The following is a 13,386-nucleotide window of genomic DNA, read 5'->3' on the forward strand; positions in this document are numbered from 1 at the left end:
GTGTACTGACTCAGTACACACTGACACACTGATACAGATGCAGTACTGACTCAGTACTGAGTCAGTACACACTGACTCAGTACTGCATCTGTACGACTCGGTACTGACGCAGTACTGATACTGTACACACTGACACAGTACCGACTCAGTACTGACTCAGTACTGAGTCGGTACAGATGCAGTATTGACTCAGTACTGACTCAGTACTGACTCAGTACTGAGTCAGTACTGAGTCAGTACTGACTCAGTACTGAGTCAGTACACACTGACTCAGTACTGCATCTGTACGACTCGGTACTGACGCAGTACTGATACTGTACACACTGACACAGTACCGACTCAGTACTGACTCAGTACTGAGTCGGTACAGATGCAGTACTGACTCAGTACCGACTCAGTACTGCATCTGTACCGACTCAGTACTGAGTCAGTGTGTACTGACTGAGTCAGTGTGTACTGACTCAGTACTGACTCAGTACACACTGACTGAGTCAGTACTGCATCTGTACCGACTCAGTACCGACTCAGTACTGACTCAGTACTGAGTCGGTACAGTATAACCACTGTATTACACATCTGGCCTGGACTTCACGCCCTCCACCTCAAAGTTAAAGTGAATATTTGATCTGTCATCATTACCAATGAAATGTTTCTCTGCGATCACGACGTCACGTTTGTGTTCATGAGGAAAGTGTTGAATCAGCTTTTTCTGTCAGCTGATGGATTAAAACTAAAGTGTAGAAACATGTGTTGACTTGTGTTGTTCACCTGCAGGAGGAAGCCTTTCTTCAGCCGCACGTTTATTCTCATATCGTGACTCCACCATGCATCACAGGGACTTTTACTGAAGTCCTTTGAAATGAGTTTGAGTATGAAAGTATTCCGAGGCTGCGCCGCTTTAACTCGAGTCCTTTATAAGAATAAGACGCAGGTTGAAGAGTAAATGTTTTATTTAAAGTGAGTTGTCTGAGTTCCCCCACGTGTGCTCTGCATGTCAGCGGTCTCCACGGAGCCGCTCTGCAGGCTGGAGGGGACACACGGAGGAAGCCCCCCCCCCCTCTCTATGTTCTAGTAAAAGTCTGGATCTTATGATTTCCCAGCATCTCCGTGGCAGTGAAGGGGTCGTGTCCACACCTGTGCGCCTTATTCCTGTGCGTCCGCGCCGTCTGCTTCTGGGTGTTTTTAAAAAAGAATTACAAAATAAGGTTGTAAAATGTCATCAGCCTTGTTCAGAAACAACCACAAGATTACAGACTAAATGTACAATACTGTTTATTATTAAGTGTTTGCTTTTACTTTTGGTAAATTCAGTATAATAAATGAGTTGGTGGCTGCTGCTCGGTGTCTCCTCGTCGCTTCATCAGCTGCTGCTGCACGCTTCAAACCCCTTCACTTGCTTTTCACTAATTCATTCTACTCCGACTCAGAATGACCAAGTTAAATATCATTTCTAGATATAAAATATATATTACATGTAATACTTGCTACATCCTGTGGAAGCGTATTCGAGGAAAACAAGATAAAGTTTCAGTAAATGCATTTTTTGCAAACGTTGGATTTATTCTCAACATTTATTCTTGATATTTAAACCTTATTAGTGACATTTAAACTTTATTCTCAAGACTTTATTCTGGAATTGCAAATTAAAATAAATAATCTCTCTCATATTATTCAATTTAGAAAAAAATCTGTTTCCAGTTTTTATCACTAATTGTTTTAAATTTGAGTCCTTGAGTCATTTTTTTTAACATTTTGCTGAACTGTATATTTTTTTTTAAAAATTCACCATATTGCAATGCATGCTGGGATATTTATGCTAATAAGCTAACACGGTTTCTGAGTGACGAGTTAAGTAAACAGTCAAACACATTGTGAAAGAATACATAATGTACTGACGAACACATTCTGATATTAACATTAAAATGTCCTGCCTTCAACAATTCAAATAAATGAACAAAACAATCTTTACTTTAAATGCTGATATTTAAGATCAAGTTTAAACAAGTTACGTTTTATGCCAAAGAGTATAAAAAGTGTTTATAGTGTAGTGTAAGACAATATGAATAAATCATTAATATATTCGTAATAGTTCCGTGTCGGTGGTTCGTGTGTAACTGCAGTTTGTTTGGTCGCCAGCAGGTGTCACTGTCGCAGCATCACAGCAGGTAAAGCGACTCAGTGTCCAGTTTATTAGGAACACCTGATTAAACTTCATGGTGGCCATGTTGTTTCAGAGGGGTGTTGTCCACCTGTGGGATCATTATGTCCCAGGTGCTTCTTAAATCAAAGAGATAAATATTAGAAACATCTTTCTGTGTGCAAATAGTTTAAATATTTTAACCAACATCAGAAGAACAAATGTTCTTTATTTTCAGAATTTAACCCTTTAAATGCCAGTTTGTTTACATAATGCCTCTTTAGTTTTGTATAAAAGTGACACACACATCGAGTTATTAAACCTTATTTACTGTAATATGCATTAAAACATCCAAAGTGACATTACAAATAAAAATGCCAAAAAGCTCCCTCGTGATGCATAAGGGTTACATTCAGATTCTAATGTTTCTTTTGCATCTTCACAACGAGGAACTTCTCTGTCTCATCTCTGAAATGTGTTGAAGAGAATATTAATTGTGAATACACACATAGATTCTGATGTTCTTCCTCATTAATCTGAATGAAGGGATGTTGTTGTAGTTGCCACACAGAGTTTATCACGTGGCGCACACTGACCCAAAAAACATTTCCCCTGAAGACAATCATTGGAAAGCCTGTGAAACATGCAGACAACTCTTGTTTACAGGATGCGTTGGTGGTTCACAGAGTTTTAAAATATAAAGTTTGTTCTCTGAGACTGTAACACACCATAAAAGTCCTGATTTAACAAAAATACAAAATAAGCCGGTTTTCCAATTTGTGTAAGCTCCTAACTGCCTTTTCTGTTTGACGCTCTACAACCCTAATCCAGGATCAGTGTGACAGGAAGAAGAAGAAGAAGAAGAAGAAGAAGAAGAAGAAGAAGAAGAAGAAGAAGAAGAAGAAGAAGAAGAAGAAGAAAGAAGAAACTGTTAATCCTCTGAAACCTTCACGCTCAGATCTCCACGTCTCGGATAGAAATCTTCTTTAATCAGAAGACGAACTGTCAGTTAAAATGTTTGTGTGAAGGGTTACAGTAACACTTTGGATGGATTACTACACACAAAGAGACACAAAGAGACACAAAGTGACTACAAAGAAACACAAAGAGACAACAAAGAGACACAAAGAGACTACAAAGAGACACAAAGTGACTACAAAGAGACACAAAGAGACAAAGAGACACAAAGAGACAAAGAGACACAAAGAGACAAAGAGACACAAAGAGAATAAGAGACACAAAGAGACACAAAGAGACACAAAGTGACTACAAAGAAACACAAAGAGACAACAAAGAGACACAAAGAGACTACAAAGAGACACAAAGTGACTACAAAGAGACACAAAGAGACTGCAAAGAGACACAAAGTGACTACAAAGAGTCACAAAGAGACTACAAAGAGACACAAAGTGACTACAAAGAGTCACAAAGAGTCTACAAAGAGACAAAGAGACACAAAGAGACACAAAGTGACTACAAAGAGACTACAAAGAGACACAAAGAGACTACAAAGAGACACAAAGTGACTACAAAGAGTCACAAAGAGACTACAAAGAGACACAAAGTGACTACAAAGAGTCACAAAGAGTCTACAAAGAGACAAAGAGTCACAAAGAGACTACAAAGAGACACAAAGTGACTACAAAGAGTCACAAAGAGTCTACAAAGAGACACAAAGAGACACAAAGTGACTACAAAGAGACTACAAAGAGACACAAAGAGACACAAAGAGACACAAAGTGACTACAAAGAGACTACAAAGTGACTACAAAGAGTCACAAAGAGACTACAAAGAGACACAAAGTGACTACAAAGAGACACAAAGAGACTACAAAGAGACACAAAGTGACGACAAAGAAACACAAAGAGACAACAAAGAGACACAAAGAGACTACAAAGAGACACAAAGTGACTACAAAGAGACACAAAGAGACTACAAAGAGACACAAAGTGACTACAAAGAGTCACAAAGAGACTACAAAGAGACACAAAGTGACTACAAAGAAACACAAAGAGACAACAAAGAGACACAAAGAGACTACAAAGAGACACAAAGTGACTACAAAGAGACACAAAGAGACTATAAAGAGACACAAAGTGACCATAAAGAGACACAAAGTGACTACAAAGAGACACAAAGGGACTACAAAGAGACACAAAGAGACACAAAGTGACTACAAAGAGACACAAAGTGACTACAAAGAGACGCAAAGTGACTACAAAGAGACTACAAAGAGACACAAAGTGACTACAAAGAGACACAAAGTGACTACAAAGAGACTACAAAGAGACACAAAGTGACTACAAAGAGACACAAAGAGACTACAAAGAGACACAAAGTGACTACAAAGAGACACAAAGTGACTACAAAGAGACACAAAGAGACACAAAGAGACTACAAAGAGACACAAAGAGACACAAAGTGACTACAAAGAGACACAAAGTGACTACAAAGAGACACAAAGTGACTACAAAGAGACTACAAAGAGACACAAAGTGACTACAAAGAGACACAAAGAGACACAAAGAGACTACAAAGAGACACAAAGTGACTACAAAGAGACACAAAGAGACACAAAGAGACTACAAATAGACACAAAGAGACACAAAGTCACTACAAAGAGACACAAAGTGACTACAAAGAGACTACAAAGAGACACAAAGAGACACAACGAGACACAAAGTGACCACAAAGAGACACAACGTGACTACAAAGAGACACAAAGTGACTACAAAGAGACACAAAGTGACTACAAAGAGACACCTAGTGACTACAAAGAGACACAAAGAGACTACAAAGAGACACAAAGAGACACAAAGAGACACAAAGTGACTACAAAGAGATACAAAATGACTACAAAGAGACACAAAGTGACTACAAAGAGACACAAAGAGACACAAAGAGACACAAAGTGACTACAAAGAGACACAAAGAGACACAAAGAGACTACAAAGAGACACAAAGTGACTACAAAGAGACACAAAGAGACACAAAGAGACTACAAAGAGACACAAAGAGACACAAAGTCACTACAAAGAGACACAAAGTGACTACAAAGAGACACAAAGTGACTACAAAGAGACACAAAGTGACTACAAAGAGACTACAAAGAGACACAAAGAGACACAAAGTGACTACAAGAGACACAAAGAGACACAAAGTGACTACAAAGAGACACAAAGTGACTATAAAGAGACACAAAGAGACACAAAATGACTACAAAGAGACACAACGAGACACAAAGTGACCACAAAGAGACACAAAGTGACTACAAAGAGACACAAAGTGACTACAAAGAGACACAAAGTGACTACAAAGAGACACAAAGTGACTACAAAGAAACACAAAGAGACAACAAAGAGACACAAATAGACTACAAAGAGACACAAAGTGACTACAAAGAGACACAAAGAGACTATAAAGAGACACAAAGTGACCATAAAGAGACACAAAGTGACTACAAAGAGACACAAAGGGACTACAAAGAGACACAAAGAGACACAAAGTGACTACAAAGAGACACAAAGTGACTACAAAGAGACGCAAAGTGACTACAAAGAGACTACAAAGAGACACAAAGTGACTACAAAGAGACACAAAGTGACTACAAAGAGACTACAAAGAGACACAAAGTGACTACAAAGAGACACAAAGAGACTACAAAGAGACACAAAGTGACTACAAAGAGACACAAGAGACACAAAGAGACTACAAAGAGACACAAAGAGACACAAAGTGACTACAAAGAGACACAAAGTGACTACAAAGAGACACAAAGTGACTACAAAGAGACTACAAAGAGACACAAAGTGACTACAAAGAGACACAAAGAGACACAAAGAGACTACAAAGAGACACGAAGTGACTACAAAGAGACACAAAGAGACACAAAGAGACTACAAATAGACACAAAGAGACACAAAGTCACTACAAAGAGACACAAAGTGACTACAAAGAGACACAAAGAGACACAAAGAGACACAAAATGACTACAAAGAGACACAACGAGACACAAAGTGACCACAAAGAGACACAAAGTGACTACAAAGAGACACAAAGTGACTACAAAGAGACACAAAGTGACTACAAAGAGACACAAAGTGACTACAAAGAGACACCTAGTGACTACAAAGAGACACAAAGAGACTACAAAGAGACACAAAGAGACACAAAGAGACACAAAGTGACTACAAAGAGATACAAAATGACTACAAAGAGACACAAAGTGACTACAAAGAGACACAAAGAGACACAAAGAGACACAAAGTGACTACAAAGAGACACAAAGAGACACAAAGAGACTACAAAGAGACACAAAGAGACACAAAGAGACACAAAGTGACTACAAAGAGATACAAAATGACTACAAAGAGACACAAAGTGACTACAAAGAGACACAAAGAGACACAAAGAGACACAAAGTGACTACAAAGAGACACAAAGAGACACAAAGTGACTACAAAGAGACACAAAGTGACTACAAAGAGACACCTAGTGACTACAAAGAGACACAAAGAGACTACAAAGAGACACAAAGAGACACAAAGTGACTACAAAGAGACACAAAGTGACTACAAAGAGACACAAAGAGACACAAAGTGACTACAAAGAGACACAAAGAGACACAAAGTGACTACAAAGAGACACAAAGTGACTACAAAGAGACACAAAGAGACACAAAGAGACTACAAAGAGACACAAAGAGACACAAAGTCACTACAAAGAGACACAAAGTCACTACAAAGAGACACAAAGTGACTACAAAGAGACACAAAGTGACTACAAAGAGACTACAAAGAGACACAAAGAGACACAAAGTGACTACAAGAGACACAAAGAGACACAAAGTGACTACAAAGAGACACAAAGTGACTATAAAGAGACACAAAGAGACACAAAATGACTACAAAGAGACACAACGAGACACAAAGTGACCACAAAGAGACACAAAGTGACTACAAAGAGACACAAAGTGACTACAAAGAGACACAAAGTGACTACAAAGAGACACCTAGTGACTACAAAGAGACACAAAGAGACTACAAAGAGACACAAAGAGACACAAAGTGACTACAAAGAGACACAAAGTGACTACAAAGAGACACAAAGAGACACAAAGAGACTACAAAGAGACACAAAGAGACACAAAGAGACACAACGAGACACAAAGTGACCACAAAGAGACACAAAGTGACTACAAAGAGACACAAAGTGACTACAAAGAGACACCTAGTGACTACAAAGAGACACAAAGAGACTACAAAGAGACACAAAGAGACACAAAGTGACTACAAAGAGATACAAAGTGACTACAAAGAGACACAAAGAGACACAAAGAGACTACAAAGAGACACAAAGAGACACAAAGAGACACAAAGAGACACAAAGTGACCACAAAGAGACACAAAGTGACTACAAAGAGACACAAAGTGACTACAAAGAGACACAAAGTGACTACAAAGAGACACCTAGTGACTACAAAGAGACACAAAGTGACTACAAAGAGACACAAAGAGACACAAAGTGACCACAAAGAGACACAAAGTGACTACAAAGAGACACAAAGTGACTACAAAGAGACACAAAGTGACTACAAAGAGACACCTAGTGACTACAAAGAGACACAAAGAGACTACAAAGAGACACAAAGAGACACAAAGTGACTACAAAGAGACACAAAGTGACTACAAAGAGACACAAAGAGACACAAAGAGACACAAAGAGACACAAAGTGACTACAAAGAGACACAAAGTGACTACAAAGAGACACAAAGAGACACAAAGAGACTACAAAGAGACACAAAGAGACACAAAGTCACTACAAAGAGACACAAAGTGACTACAAAGAGACACAAAGTGACTACAAAGAGACACAAAGTGACTACAAAGAGACTACAAAGAGACACAAAGAGACACAAAGTGACTACAAGAGACACAAAGAGACACAAAGTGACTACAAAGAGACACAAAGTGACTATAAAGAGACACAAAGAGACACAAAATGATTACAAAGAGACACAACGAGACACAAAGTGACCACAAAGAGACACAAAGTGACTACAAAGAGACACAAAGTGACTACAAAGAGACACAAAGTGACTACAAAGAGACACCTAGTGACTACAAAGAGACACAAAGAGACTACAAAGAGACACAAAGAGACACAAAGAGACACAAAGAGACACAAAGTGACTACAAAGAGATACAAAATGACTACAGAGAGACACAAAGTGACTACAAAGAGACACAAAGAGACACAAAGAGACACAAAGTGACTACAAAGAGACACAAAGTGACTACAAAGAGACACAAAGTGACTACAAAGAGACACAAAGAGACACAAAGAGACACAAAGTGACTACAAAGAGACACAAAGAGACACAAAGAGACACAAAGTGACTACAAAGAGACACAAAGAGACACAAAGTGACTACAAAGAGACACAAAGAGACACAAAGAGACACAAAGTGACTACAAAGAGACACAAAGAGACACAAAGAGACACAAAGTGACTACAAAGAGACACAAAGTGACTACAAAGAGATACAAAATGACTACAAAGAGACACAAAGTGACTACAAAGAGACACAAAGAGACACAAAGAGACACAAAGTGACTACAAAGAGACACAAAGTGACTACAAAGAGACTACACATTATGTCACACGTCATATTTATCTGACGTTGATTTAAAACGACTTGTTTTACCTCGCCTCTTTGGAAGAATGAAGGATGTAGAAACTGGGACTCTAGTAACATCAGAACACACAAACAAATAAATACACATAAGAGCTAAAACGTGGAATAAAAAAACAAGCATGTAAATAAATAATGATAAAAAAAAGAAGTGGCACAGTTGATGCATCTTGTGGGAGGATGGATGTGAAGGCAGTAATGGAGGAGACTGACAGTAATAACATGTTGCTGACCATCACACTGTTTCCTCTCTGCAGAGACTCACAGGCCGACAGGTGAACATACAAGCTCACCTTCACTTCAATCTAATACCAGGAAGGCAACGCAGATCAAGCTGAATGTAAACAGAGGATGAAGAGTAGAGGACGAGTTAGAGAAGCAGGAAGCAGGCGAGGGATGTATTACCTGGCATCTGTCCGTGCTGCCATTTAAAGCTGTCTCTCTTTAGAAACAAAATGTCTGCATGTTTCCACAACATGTGGCACATATATATCCCTCAGAGCTGCAGTCACTATGTTCACATCCTGGTGTTGTGTTTGTCTTGGAACAATCCACAGGATTATTATCAATACAAACGAGCGTAATGCAGATTGTGTTTGTTACACACTTGCTTAACGTGAGTGTAAACGGGCTGCAGTAGATTTCACAGTGGTGTTGCATCTTATCACTGCAGGATGTTGATTCTCACATTTGACTTGTATTGAGCTTTTATCTGAAGTGCTTTCAACCATGTGGGTGTAACCCAAGAACGTCCACGTATCATGCAGCAACATCTAGAGACAATGAGAGTTTTCATGTTATGAGCAGTGTGAAGAAGTGTCCAGGTTCTGCACAGTCGTGTTATAAACTCCATGAAGCCCAACGGCAAGAGAACACATCTCTGCACTTCATGCAAGAGAAGAGTTTTTCTTTTTCTTTCGCTTGTTAGGAAACAGAAGTGCTCGGCAATAAAAACACATACAAATAAAGTTGTTTACGTAACTTAAAGCGAACATACATCCGTCGCTCTGAGAGTCTTATGATGACGGGTTCACATCGGAGTTAGCTGAATGCTCTCAGAAGCTGAAGGCCACTTCCTGCTTTGTGCGTCTGCGAGGGGCCCTGCGGACCGCCGCTTTGTTCCGGACTGCAGTCCCTTCAGGACGCACGCTCATCTCGTTGGTTTGCAGTGAAGAATAAAAGCCGAATGTTAGTTTTGGAGAGAGCTTGTGTTCTCACAGGAACACAGACAGCAGAGTGGACCTGCTGCCACCAAACGTAACGTGGACTGTGGATCGTACGTGTGCACGACCGCGGACGCACAAAGTGGAAAGACGGCCTCGTGCTGACGTCCGTAGGCCTATTAGTTGCCTGGGAGACCGAGCCGCTCATTCATTTCACAAATAGCATCTCGGTGTGTGTGTGTGTGTGTGTGTGTGTGTATGTGTGTGTCGTCACAGGTAACCAAGGAAACGGGGAACGAGGGTGAAGACTGGCGTCCTATTTCACCGTCCGGACACATGCGGAGACAGAGGAAGAAGAGGAAGAAGAGGACGCGTCTCTCTACAGCTTCTTCTTCCTCTCTGTTTCACGGCCTCCGTTCATCTCTGTGTTTATTCTTTTTATAAATCAAACTCATGCTAATGTATGTAAGTAAGTCACCCAGTGCAGTTCAGGGCTGCTGTGTACGGTGTTAGATGTTCTGCTTCTGCATTGTGCGAGCTGCTTCCCCCCCCCCCCGAACAGCTGGTGGGATAAATATTACCTGATCTCCGTGTACCTGTCGTGTTACATTACAAGGATCCCTGGAGCATCTTCTTCACACAAAGTGCAGCTTAAAACAAGACAAACCATCTTGTGCAGAAACAAGTATATTCTCTGGGATCTCCTGCAGAGATGGAGGCATGTTGCAGGACTTCCTCATGCTGACACCGCCCCCCCCCCCCCCCCAGACAGACATATTTAAATCAGACTGAGGCAGCAGATCTGTTGCTGCTGTTTGATGTCGTTCTGCACATCTCACAGTAACTTCGCCTTGCAGTGCATCTCAGTGACTCATTATGGAGCGCTGCAGGGATGAGTAGTTTTGTAGGCCAACCCGAGGACTCAGCATCACCCTGGTTCTCTTCACAAGAAGCCAAAAGGGAATTCTTCTTTGGATCACTTGCAGAAAATAAAATAAGCTCTGGGGTCAACAAAAGTTTATGATTCATACAAGATTTGTTCTGCAAGATAATCTTCACAAAAGCACTTTTATGGTTTTTGAAGCGTACATGTGTTATACAAACAAACTACAGCACGGTCGCATGACTTTAATGTCGCCACCAGTGTGTTAAAGGCGGACGTATCTCTTAAGCCTGTTAACCACAGACCTTATTCATGCAAGGGTCAGTGCAATATTTCAGTACTTCATGTATCATTACAAAAGGAGACAGAATGAAATATGTGAAACAAACTTATTCATCAAGTTATTTGTGGAGAGAGTTAGACAATAAGTCACGTTTACAAAACTCTTTTTACCCGTATTCAAGGGAGAGAAACCAGGAAGTGAACTACAACTCCCAACAAACTAAAGTTGATTTCACTTTCTGATTCTGTGTGACTTTTAGATGAATTCAGCAACAATGGCTCCGTAACGATATGTTGCTTACCCCAGATTTTTGAATTTGTTGTCAAGAAAAATACAAAATATGACCAGACTTCTCCTTTAAATGCTCAGTTAGGATTCCTTCAGTGTTCCTGGTGCATCATGGGAGTTCTTCTGTCCTCTGATTCAAAGGTTAAACATCAGAGTTTCTCCTTCACGCTGTTCGGCTGCCGCTAACGTTTGTTCAGCTTGTTTCTCTGAGAACTTAAGATCCAGACGTTCAGGACTAAAATCCTTCATCCTTCAAATATAGAGTTAAAAACACCAGGATGTAGAAAGTGTCTTAAAACTGGAGAAACAGTTTATGATGGTTACAAACACAACGCTGACGCTGCTCAAAGGGGAGACGACGCCATGACAGGAGAGAGAGGAAACGTTACCTTCAGGAACATTACACATCTCTCTGTCTCACTACATATACAACACAGGACTGATGACACCATGACAGGAGAGAGAGGAAACGTTACCTTCAGGGACATTACACATGTCTCTGTCTCACTACATATACAACACAGGACTGATGACACCATGACAGGAGAGAGAGGAAACGTTACCTTCAGGAACATTACACATTTCTCTGTCTCACTACATATACAACACAGGACTGATGACACCATGACAGGAGAGAGAGGAAACATTACCTTCAGGGACATTACACATGTCTCTGTCTCACTACATATACAACACAGGACTGATGACACCATGACAGGAGAGAGAGGAAACGTTACCTTCAGGGACATTACACATCTCTCTGTCTCACTACATATACAACACAGGACTGATGACACCATGACAGGTGAGAGGAAACATTACCTTCAGGGACATTACACATGTCTCTGTCTCACTACATATACAACACAGGACTGATGACACCATGACAGGAGAGAGAGGAAACGTTACCTTCAGGGACATTACACATGTCTCTGTCTCACTACATATACAACACAGGACTGATGACATCATGACAGGTGAGAGAGGAAACGTTACCTTCAGGAACATTACACATGTCTCTGTCTCACTACATATACAACACAGGGAGAATTGTTACACATTTAATGCAGAAATGTTAAATATTATAACTTTAACTAGCACATATATTTTGCAGCAGATACAGAAGGGGTCATTAGAGCGACAGACAATTTAATCTGTGTGTGATGAAGAAACAGGAAGCTAGGCTGCAGCCGGAGGCCACGATTCAAGTCAGTGAGCTGAGACGCTGGTCACAAGTCATGATATGACACACACGCACACTCACACTCACACACTCACACACACACACACACACACACACACACACACACACACACACACACACACACACACACACACACATATATGATGGGAAACAACAGACCCTAACAGGCTTCATCCTGAATGAGGTTGTAATCAGAGTTTAAAGCCTTCGGGGCCTGTATTGGCTCCACTCCCCTCGATGATTCGAGCCTCTGCTAACGGTCATCAGCTCAGCTGCTGTTTGTCCAACATCTGTCCTGACTGGAGGAGAGCTCCACCTGTGAAGCTCCTCCAGCTCTGAGCAGAGAGCAGCCAGCTGTCCTCTTCTGTTAGCGTCAGCACTCCGTCACGCTGCCGCTCTGCACTCTGTCTTCACCTTGAACCAATTCTTCACCTGCAGATTTAAAATGTGGCCCCTGTCGGCCCTCACCGGGCTGCTCAGCAGACCGATCCGTATCCATCTGTGGCCTGCTGCTAACGGAACAGACAAAATGAACTATTTGACAGAGCTTATCTTGGCTAAATGGAGCGAAAAACTCTAGAAATTATAGATTTACATCATCATCAATCTGTGGATTTGCCAGGAAAGATCATTGAAGACAAAATATGAAATATAAGCTACAGGATTGTAACTCCACTTCTGAAAGCAGGACTCAACAATAAGAAGGTAAGGTCAGTAAATCTAGCAAGAAGT

Source organism: Cottoperca gobio, chromosome 12 (genome assembly GCF_900634415.1).
Source record: "Cottoperca gobio chromosome 12, fCotGob3.1, whole genome shotgun sequence".
NCBI lineage: Eukaryota > Metazoa > Chordata > Actinopteri > Perciformes > Bovichtidae > Cottoperca > Cottoperca gobio.